The sequence below is a fragment of the Bubalus bubalis genome, chromosome X, assembly GCF_019923935.1.
Source record: "Bubalus bubalis isolate 160015118507 breed Murrah chromosome X, NDDB_SH_1, whole genome shotgun sequence".
In the NCBI taxonomy this organism is placed as follows: domain Eukaryota; kingdom Metazoa; phylum Chordata; class Mammalia; order Artiodactyla; family Bovidae; genus Bubalus; species Bubalus bubalis.
Window position 1 is genome coordinate 66,293,276 of NC_059181.1, and position 10,275 is coordinate 66,303,550.

General features: G+C 39.1%; 1 non-coding gene across 1 annotated transcript; it reads left to right on the forward strand.

Moving 5' to 3' along the window:
• Positions 1 to 9,505: 9,505 nt before the first annotated feature.
• Positions 9,506 to 9,611, forward strand: LOC112582458. Its single transcript, XR_003106988.1, has one exon. It is a non-coding gene; the product is annotated as a U6 spliceosomal RNA (small nuclear RNA).
• Positions 9,612 to 10,275: the final 664 nt, after the last annotated feature.

The window sequence follows — 10,275 nt, forward strand, 5'->3', positions numbered from 1 at the left end:
ATGAAACACCTACTTTACAAGCACAGTGTGTCTTGGCCTCTCTTGCTGTGGAAAATAGCCTATAAGTCAGCTGGAGTGAGGGTGACTGGGGACAAGTGTTTTTGACCTGACATGCCTAGGTTAGAGCTGCCATACTATGATTTAAAGCTGGCTAGAGGAAGGGAGCCACAATCCTCTCAACCATGCTTAGATGAAACAGAGCTTCAAAATAGGTCTTGGGACAATAAGAAATGCTGGTTCCCACCCCTCCTGGGGAAAATCTTCATCTTCTTGGATGCATCTGTCTGCAGTGGAGCTTCTGTCATTGAACTTGAGATTCTCACTGTTTTTTAAAATCAATATTTAGTAGATTTTATTGTATGTGCTGCCAACTGTATATCTTCTTTGGTGAAGAATCTGTTCAGGTCTTTGGCCCATTAAAAAAAAACCCTGAGTTCTTTGTTTATTATTAAGTTGAGAAAATTAGTTATATATTCTTTACTGAATATGTGATTTGCCAATATCTTCTCTCAACTGATTTTTTTACAAAAGTACAAAGGCAATTCAATGGAGAACTGATAGGATTTTCAATAAATAGTGCTGAAGTAATTGGATATCTGTATGGGAAAAAGGCAAACCATGACCTCTACTTCAGATCATACACACACACAAATGAAATGTGCAGCAAGATAAAGCTAGGTTTTCAGAATTGTGGCATGAGGGACTTGGCACATTACCTCTCCTCTTAATTCAGTATTTTTTATTGCTTTATAGTATTCCACTGAAAGGATAGACCATTGTTTATTTATTTCATGGTATGTAAATAATACTCCAATAAAGCTGCTTTTAAAAAGTATGAACACAAATGCATTTAATAGTTTGGCTGAATCTAAAAAGCTATCTGTTGATTTAAAGAAGTCAAACAAAACAGTATATACTGTATGATTTCACATACTGAAATTCTAGAAAAGATTAAACTAACCAACAGTTACAGAAAACAGCAATAGCTTCGTAGCGCTGGAAGTTGACCATCATGAGGCCTGCAGCAATTTAGGGAAATTCTATATCTTGATTGGGGTCGTGGTTATATGACTGTATATATCAGTGCTGATTCAACTGTAGACATAAAACAAAATTTTAGGTGATTGATAAAACAAGGCAGCCCACATCCCATACCCTCATAAAAATCAGAGAGCCCATCTTGCCTTCAATGATGAGAACCAGGGCTGCTTCATCTCTACTTGGTGTAAGACAAAACTCAGTTGAAGAATCTGGAGGCCACCTCAGAGACTCTGTCTTCTAGGGATGCAATGTAGACTAACCAATTCTTAGCCAGACTAACAAAACCCTTCAAATTTATATTGGGTATTATTTACTCTGATGCCATCTAAATATATATATACTGCCCATGTTCATAGGACAAATTCTAAAAGGCTTTTTTTTTTTACTCCTAGACATCAAATCTCTTTTTTTGAAAATGAATCAGTCTTGCTCTATTAAGATGCTAGGGTTAGAGGGAGGGAGGCACAACAGGGAGGCACAACACATACTTATAGCTGATTCACTTTATCATACAGAAGAAACCAACACAACACTGTAAAGCAACTATCCTCCAAAAATGTTAGTATTCCTATTTTATACTCTGACATTATCAGGGCCCTGTACCTTATCAGTATCTGAGATTTTTCACCAACCTTTTAATGGCCATGTTTTGCTTTAAGGGCATACAAGATATTTGAAAATACTTTTTACCTAACCCAATCACCTATAAAAAGGGCAATCAAGACTGAGTGATACTAAGATATGTTAATAATTGGTTTTGTTTTTCAGAGAATATTTACTCTTTGAGGCAGAAAACAGTTGTTTTAGGAGTAATAAAAAATGATTTAAAGACACATTGAGATTTAAAGACAAAATGAGAATTAAATGAACAAATAGTATATTATTTATCATTTATTATGATGAACATCGTCCCTTATCATGGAATTTCAATACTGACATTCTGCCCTGAGGGATATGAGTTTTATTTCTAAGACCAGACTGAAATTATGGGTAAAGGCAACTTTCTTTTTCCCTTCTGATTCAATTTCTTAAATTTATGGAACCTTCTTTCCTTTTTTTTTTTCTTTTCCCTGATTATCAAAGTGGTAAGCATACAGTTTGGAAAATTTGGGAAGTGTGGAGAAATATATAAAAAGAAATAAGTCACTTGTCATCTCTACAGCAAGAGAGCACAAGAAACAGTAGACATACGAAAGAAAGGCAGCATTATTTCCAGTTACTGAGAAATTAACTTTGTCCCTCCATCCCCAAATGATTCACCAGCTTAATGATAATAAGCTAACTTCATTTCCACCAGGATTTCATTGATACAGGGGCTTTTAGATGGAGCTGGTCATAAAAAGAGTGAACTACAGATGAAAAGGATTCTATGGCAAGTTTTAACTAGAGATCATAAAATAAAGTATTAGCAATGATGGTTCCAGGGACCAACCTCATTTAACTTCTAGTCTGTTTCTTCATCATATCCTGTTGGATGTGGTCAGTCCTATAAGTCCCAATCCCATAAGTCCTGCCAGCGAGGTACTAATATAAGATTTTTTATGATAGTAATTTGGTGTTACAGGCAGGGATTCAGGAATATGACTTAACCCATGCAAAGGTCATAAAGGAAAGATATACACAGGGTGCAAAGATAAATAGAAATTAAAACATTACTTTGTGATTAGTGGAGTTAGTGCCCAGTACTTTGGTACAGGGCTCTCTGTAAAGCTAGGTTTCAGTAAATAACCTCAGCTCAGGGTCCAGAAAGGACTTCACATTCTCCTGCCAAGTCTTAACCTTAGTAATTGACCACTGAATTGATAAGAACTCTTAACTACATGAAATATCAAGTGAAGGACACAGGAAAGCAAGATGGTTGGGCACCCAGGAGACTCTGGCTTAGTGTTTTAATATCTCTGAATGGCAGGAAAAAAAAAACACTAAAGAGAAAGATCTTTTAATCCATAGTGACCAGCCTAAACACACTAGCAAACATAGCTCAAGGGATCCATTCAAATTACTAGGTCCTCTGGAGGGAGGTAGTAGAGGTGAGGAAGCTGTGATCCTTCTCTTTATTCTCACTTTGTGCTAACTGTCACTCTGTGAGAAGAAACTGTACAATATGTGGATACCCCCATAAGAGCATGGGAATCAGATGGTCCTAATTCTTTTATAGATGGAAATTTTCTATAATTGGATCTTAAGGACACAAGTTTTAGCAGGCTCACATTCTGTCTTCTTTTAGTATTACATTCATTGTAGTGGTCCCTCAAGTTTCTACATCCTTTCTAAGCCCCCCCTTTTCTTCATTATCCATCCTACATATTTAAAATACAGTTAACTTTTGAATAACACAGGTTTGAATTGCATGAGCTCATTTATGTATGGTTTTTAAAAAATAAATAGTTATCATGTACTATATAGTTTCCAAATCCTGAAAGATGATGCTGTGAAAGTGCTACACTCAATATGCCAGCAAATTTGGAAAACTCAGCAGTGCCCACAGGACTGGAAAAGGTCAGTTTTCATTCCAATCCCAAAGAAAGGCAATGCCAAAGAATGCTCAAACTACCGCACAATTGCACTCATCTCACACGCTAGTAAAGTAATGCTCAAAATTCTCCAAGCCAGGCTTCAGCAATATGTGAACCGCGAACTTCCAGATGTTCAAGCTGGTTTTAGAAAAGGCAGAGGAACCAGAGATCATATTGCCAACATCCACTGGATCATGGAAAAAGCAAGAGAGTTCCAGAAAAACATCTATTTCTGCTTTATTGACTATGCCAAAGCTTTGACTGTGTGGATCACAATAAAATGTGGAAAATTCTGAAAGAGATGGGAATACCAGACCACCTGACCTGCCTCTTGAGAAATCTGTATGCAGGTCAGGAAGCAACAGTTAGAACTGAACATGGAACAACAGACTGGTTCCAAATAGGAAAAGGAGTACGTCAAGGCTGTATATTGTCACCCTGTTTATTTAACTTCTATGCAGAGTACATCATGAGAAACGCTGGGCTGGAAGAAACACAAGCTGGAATCAAGATTGCCGGGAGAAATATCAATAACCTCAGATATGCAGATGACACCACTCTTATGGCAGAAAGTGAAGAGGAACTAAAGAGCCTCTTGATGAAAGTGAAAGTGGAGAGTGAAAAAGTTGGCTTAAAGCTCAACATTCAGAAAACGAAGATCATGGCATCTGGTCCCATCACTTCATGGGAAATAGATGGGGAAACAGTGGAAACAGTGTCAGACTTTATTTTTTTGGGCTCCAAAATCACTGCAGATGGTGACTGCAGCCATGAAATCAAAAGACGCTTACTCCTTGGAAGGAAAGTTATGACCAACCTAGATAGCATATTGAAAAGCAGAGACATTACTTTGCCAACAAAGGTCCGTCTAGTCAAGGCTATGGTTTTTCCTGTGGTCATGTATGGATGTGAGAGTTGGACTGTGAAGAAGGCTGAGCGCCGAAGAATTGATGCTTTTGAACTGTGGTGTTGGAGAAGACTCTTGAGAGTCCCTTGGATGGCAAGGAGATCCAACCAGTCCATTCTGAAGGAGATTAGCCCTGGGATTTCTTTGGAAGGAATGATGCTAAAGCTGAAACTCCAGTACTTTGGCCACCTCATGCGAAGAGTTGACTCATTGGAAAAGACTCTGGTGCTGGGAGGGATTGGGGACAAGAGGAGAAGGGGACGACAGAGGATGAGATGGCTGGATGGCATCACTGACTCGATGGACATGAGTCTGAGTGAACTCTGGGAGTTGGTGATGGACAGGGAGGCCTGGCATGCTGCGATTCATGGGGTTGCAAAGAGTCGGATATGACTGAGTGACTGATCTGATCTGATCTGATATAGTACCTGATGGGCTTCCCAGGTGGCTCAGTGGGCAAAGAATCCACCTGCCAATGTAAGAGATGGGGATTTGATCCCTGGGTTGGGAAGATCCCTGAAGAAGGGCATGGCAACCTACTCCAGTATTCTTAACTGAAGAATCCCATGGACAGAGCAGCCTGGCAGGCTACAGTTCATGGGGTTGCAAAGAGTTGGACACGACTGAAGCAACTTAGCATGCATGCATGCATATAGTACATGATACAATCCAAGGGTGGTTGAATCCAAAGATGTAGAACCATGGATAAGGAATTGGTTCCAGCTGTAAGTTTATATCTGTTTTTTTGACTGAGGGGTGTTGGTGCCGCTAAACCTCGTGTTGTTCAAGGGTCAACTGTATTTTCATTTTCATTTCCCTTTGACTCTTTTATTCTTAACAATCTCATCTACTTCCTGTTTGAGAAGGTGCATGCTAAGTCGCTTTAGTCATGTCTGACACTTTATGATCCCAGGTTCCTCTGTCCATGGAATTCTCTGTGCAAGAATACTGGAGTGGATTGCTATACCCTCCTCCAGTTATGAGAAGGTACCTTACATTTATAAAAGATAGCTCTCTGAGTGAAATTTATATCCTAACAGTCTTCACAGTATCCGTCTCTTGCTCATCTATATATACATCTCTGTCCCCAGCAAGATACCAAGGATTTTGCTCTGTGTCACAGTGACTGTTGTTATCACTCTCTGCTCCAGGTTCCTTCAGACTACAAAACCTGCCTTTTAAGGAAGGTTCATCCCTTGTTCTCACAAATGACCCAATAAGGAAAGCACCCTCGACAAATTCCTAAACCAAAGGGGCTGCTGTTGGTAACTTCCAAAGGCAGTCACCCACTCAGTGAGTACCAGTGTATCTGCTGTCATGTCTTCTTTCCTGAAACCTTGTGTTCCCTTTGGTTTTTAAACAACTTGTAGTATAACATTCTTTTGCACTCTACCCCCAGAAGTAGTAGCATATGCTTCTATTTCTATTTCCTTCTATTTCTCCCCGATTTATTTCTTAAGGTTCTGTACATCCCCTACCATGCATAATGCTGACACTATTTGTGGGACCATATTGTCTTTTGTCTTTCCTTTCCCTTCTCTTTCTTTTGTGTTTTAGACATTTGTTTTCTTAACATACTCCAGGCTTTACCTCAGGGGATTCCTCCCACAGTAAGAACTGTAAAGAAAAGAAGTTCTAGGGGCTTCCCTGGTGGAGTGATTAAGAATGCGCCTCCCAGTGCAGGGGATACAGGTTCGATCCCTGCTCCAGGAAGAGCCCGCATGCCATAGAGCAAGTAAGCCCATATGCCACAACTACCGAGCCAGCACTCTTGAGCCCGCAAGCCACAACTACTGAACCCAGCACCACAACTACTGAGCCCATGCACCCTAGAGCCCATACTCTGCAATAAGAGAAGCCACTACAGTAAGAAGCCCATGAACTGCAACTAAGAGTAGTCCCCACTCACTGCAACTAGACAAAGCCTGGTTGCAACAATGAAGACCCAGCACAGCTAAAAATAAATAAATATTAAAAAGAAGAAAAGAAGTTCTAAGTCTGCAGAAAGCAGTCACAGTTCAAATAAAACTACCTTATCCATCTTCACATCCATGAATAGAAGAATTTCTTTCAGCTGATATCTTTGCATCATTCCAATATCTAACCTACACCAGATCCATACATATTGAAATCCTAGTTTAGTGATTTCATCTTTTCTCCTCTTCCCTTAGAGCTCTAACTCTCTAAGTGTTATGGGCATCTTCCTCTTTGCTCCAAACTATACCTGAGTCCCCAATCACAAGTGGTGTCTCCTGAAATTCACTAAATAATGCCTGAAGTATCCTTTGCCATCTTGTGGTCTTTCTCTCTTGATTTTTTTCCCTGAATATCTTGTAATCTGTCATGAAAAGGACTGTAATCTGCTCTTATTAGTGACACTTTGTCTGTAATACTCAGAGGACTCCTCAATAGTTTTCTGGGCCTGGGATAGTTTGTGGGAAGAGGAGGGGCAATGAGAGGTCATTCCAGTTTACTCTCATCTTTCTTTTTCTGTTAAATCTCTTTGACCTGAGTTATCTTCCTTGACCTAATAATAGAGCATATACCCTCCTTTTTCCTACTCTATACCAAAAAGCTTTTAGGCCTGGGGACATTTGGGGGGCGGGGTTATCCTTCTTTTCCTTTTCATGTAAGTCAAATTTGACCACTAAGATCTTAAGGCTTCTCAATCTTCATTTCCTGATAAACCTATGGTTTGGTTTCTGACATTTCTAAATCTAAAATGGTCTCCTAGGCTGTGATTCTCTGTTCATTTACAACACGCTGTACTTTCTCTGCCTGCTGCCAATGTCTTTAAGCTGTTGCTGTGCCAACCAGATTCTCAAAGCCAAGGCATTACTGCCACAGTCTCTTTTAGTGTATTGCTTTTTTGTTCTGACTTTTTCTTTTGAATTTTTGGTAATTTATTTCACTGTACCCTCCACCCCTTCAACCTTAATTGTAAAAGCTGCCATATTCTTCCATGTATTTAAGGCTTTCACACTTCTTGATTTGGTTTCTAACAAAGTCTACCGTCCTTTGGGTCTTTGAAGTCAACAACAAGGATCATGGTATACCTGAGGGATAGCCAGAATGGATTCACAAACTTATGAAACAGGAAAGAGAGCCTTAGAAGTATGGCTCTAAGTCACACAGAATAAGGTAAGCAGCAACATAATATGGGCAGATGGCACCAACTATAAACACTTAAAGGCCTAATTGTCTCCCACTAAAGTTCAGTTTACAGTCATGACAGAGGGACAGAATGAAAAAAGGGGGAAACAAACTATGGTATCCAAAATAATTCCATTGTATTAAAGAGAAAGGATATGTCCAAAGAAAAGACACATAAACTGTCACTGTTTGCAGATGACATGTTATTATACATAGAAAATCTTAAATATTCCACCAGAAAACTATTGGATCTAATCAGTGAATTTGGTAAACTTGCAGGATACAAAACTAATGCATGAAATCTCTTGCATTCCTATACACTAACAAAAAGGCAGAAAGAGAAATTAGGGAAACAATCCCATTTACCATCACAACAAAAAAAATGCCTAGGAATAAATCTACCTAAGGAAGCAAAAGATCTATACTTATAAAATTATAATACTCCAATGAAAGAAATCAAAGAGGACACAAATGGATGGAGAAATAAACCATGTTCTTGGACTGGAAGAATCAATATAGTGAAAATGAATATATTACCCAAAGAAATCTACAGATTAAATATAATTCTTATCAAATTACCAATGGCATTCTTTACAGAATTAGAACAGATTTTTTTTTTTACCATTTGTATGGAAACACAAAAGACTCCAAGAGTCAAAGTACTCTTAAGAAAAATGGAGCAGGAAGAAACAGGCTCCCCAACTTCAAATTATACTAAAAAGCTATAGTAATCAAAACAGCATGGTACTGGCACAAAAACAGAAATATAAATCAATAGTACAGGATAGAAAGCCCAGAGCAAACCCATGTACCTATGGTCACCTAATCTATAACAAAGGAGGCAAGAATAAACAATGGAAAAAAGAGAGTATCTTCAATAAGTGGGGCTGGTAAATCTGGATAGCTACATGTAAAAGAATGAAATTAGAACACTACCTAGCACCATACATAAAAATAAACTCAAAATGGATTAAAGACCTAAAAAGGCCTGCATAGTCAAAGCTATGGTTTTTCCAGTAGTCATGTACAGATGTGAGAGTTGGACCATAAAGAAGGCTGAGCACCAAGGAATTGATGCTTTCCCAAGAATTGATGCTTTCAAACTGTGGCTCTGGAGAAGACTCTTGAGAGTCCCTTAGACTTCAAGGAGATCAAATCAGTCAATCCTAAAGGAAATCAACCCTGAATATTCATTGAAGGGACTGATGCTGAAGCTGAAGCTCAAATACTTTGGCCACCTGATGGGAAGAGATGACTCACTGGAAAAGATCCTGATGATGGGAAAGATTGAGGACAGGAGGAGAAGTGGGCAACAGAGGGTGAGATGGTTGGATGGTATCACCGACTCAGTGGACATGAGCATGAGCAAACTCCAGGAGATAGTAAAGGACAGAGAAGCCTGGCTTGCTGCAGTCCATGGGGTCACAAAGAGTCAGACATGACTTAGTGATTGAACAACAGCAACAACAACAAATGTAAGACCAGATACTATAAAACTCTTGGAGGAAAACATAGGAAAAACACTCTTTGACATAAATCACAGTAAGGTCTTTTTTGAAGCACCTCCTGGAATAATGAAAATAAAAAAAATAAATAAATAAAAAAGGTCTATATAGTCAAAGCTATGGTTTTTCCAGTAGTCATGTACGGATGTCTGGTTTGACATAGCTTTCCTTCCAAGGAGCAAGCATCTTTTAATTTCATAGCTGCAGTCAACATCTGCAGTGATTTTGGAGCTGAAGAAAATAAAATCTGTCACTGTTTCCACATTTTCCCCTTATGTTTGCCATGACATGATGGGATGGATGCCATGATCTTAATTTTTTAAATGTTGAGTTTCAAGCCAGCTTTTCACTCTCCTCTTTCACCCTCATCAAGAGGGTCTTTAGTGTTCACTTTGGCAGCACAAATACTAAATTTGGAATGTACAGAGAAGATTAGCATGGCCCCTGTGCAAGGATGACACACAAATTTCTGAAGCATTCCATATTTTTAGACATAGAGAACAGACTTGTGGACACAGCGTGGGGGAAGGAAAGGGTAGGATGAATGGAGAGAGTAGCATGGAAAAATATCTACTACCATATGTAAAATAGACAGTCAGTGGGAATTTGCTATATGACTCAGGAAACTCAAACCAGGGCTCTGTGACAACCTAAGAGTGGTGGAATGGGGTGGAAAGTGGGAGGAAGTTTTAAGAGAGAGGGCACATATGTATACCTATGACTGATTCATGTTGGTGTATGGCAGAAACCAACACAATGTTTTTAACCAAGTACCCTTCAATTAAAAATAAAATTTTAAAAAGAGACTCTTTAGTTCCTATTCACTTTTTGCCATTAGATTGGTAAGTAAGTAAGTGTTAGTCACTCAATGGTGTCCAACTCTTTGCAACCCCATGGACTGTAGCTCAGCAGGCTCTTCTGTCCAGCGTTCTCCAGGTGAGAATACTGGAGTGGGTTGCCTATGCTCTTCTCCAGGGGATCTTTCCAACCCAGGAATTGAACACATTCCTTTTCATTTTAGTTCACTGATTCCTAAGATGTTGATACTCAACCTTGCCATCTCCTGGTTGACTACATCCAATTTACGTTGATTCATGGACCTAACGTTTCAGTTTCTTAAGCAATATTGTTCTTTATAGCATCAGACTTTACT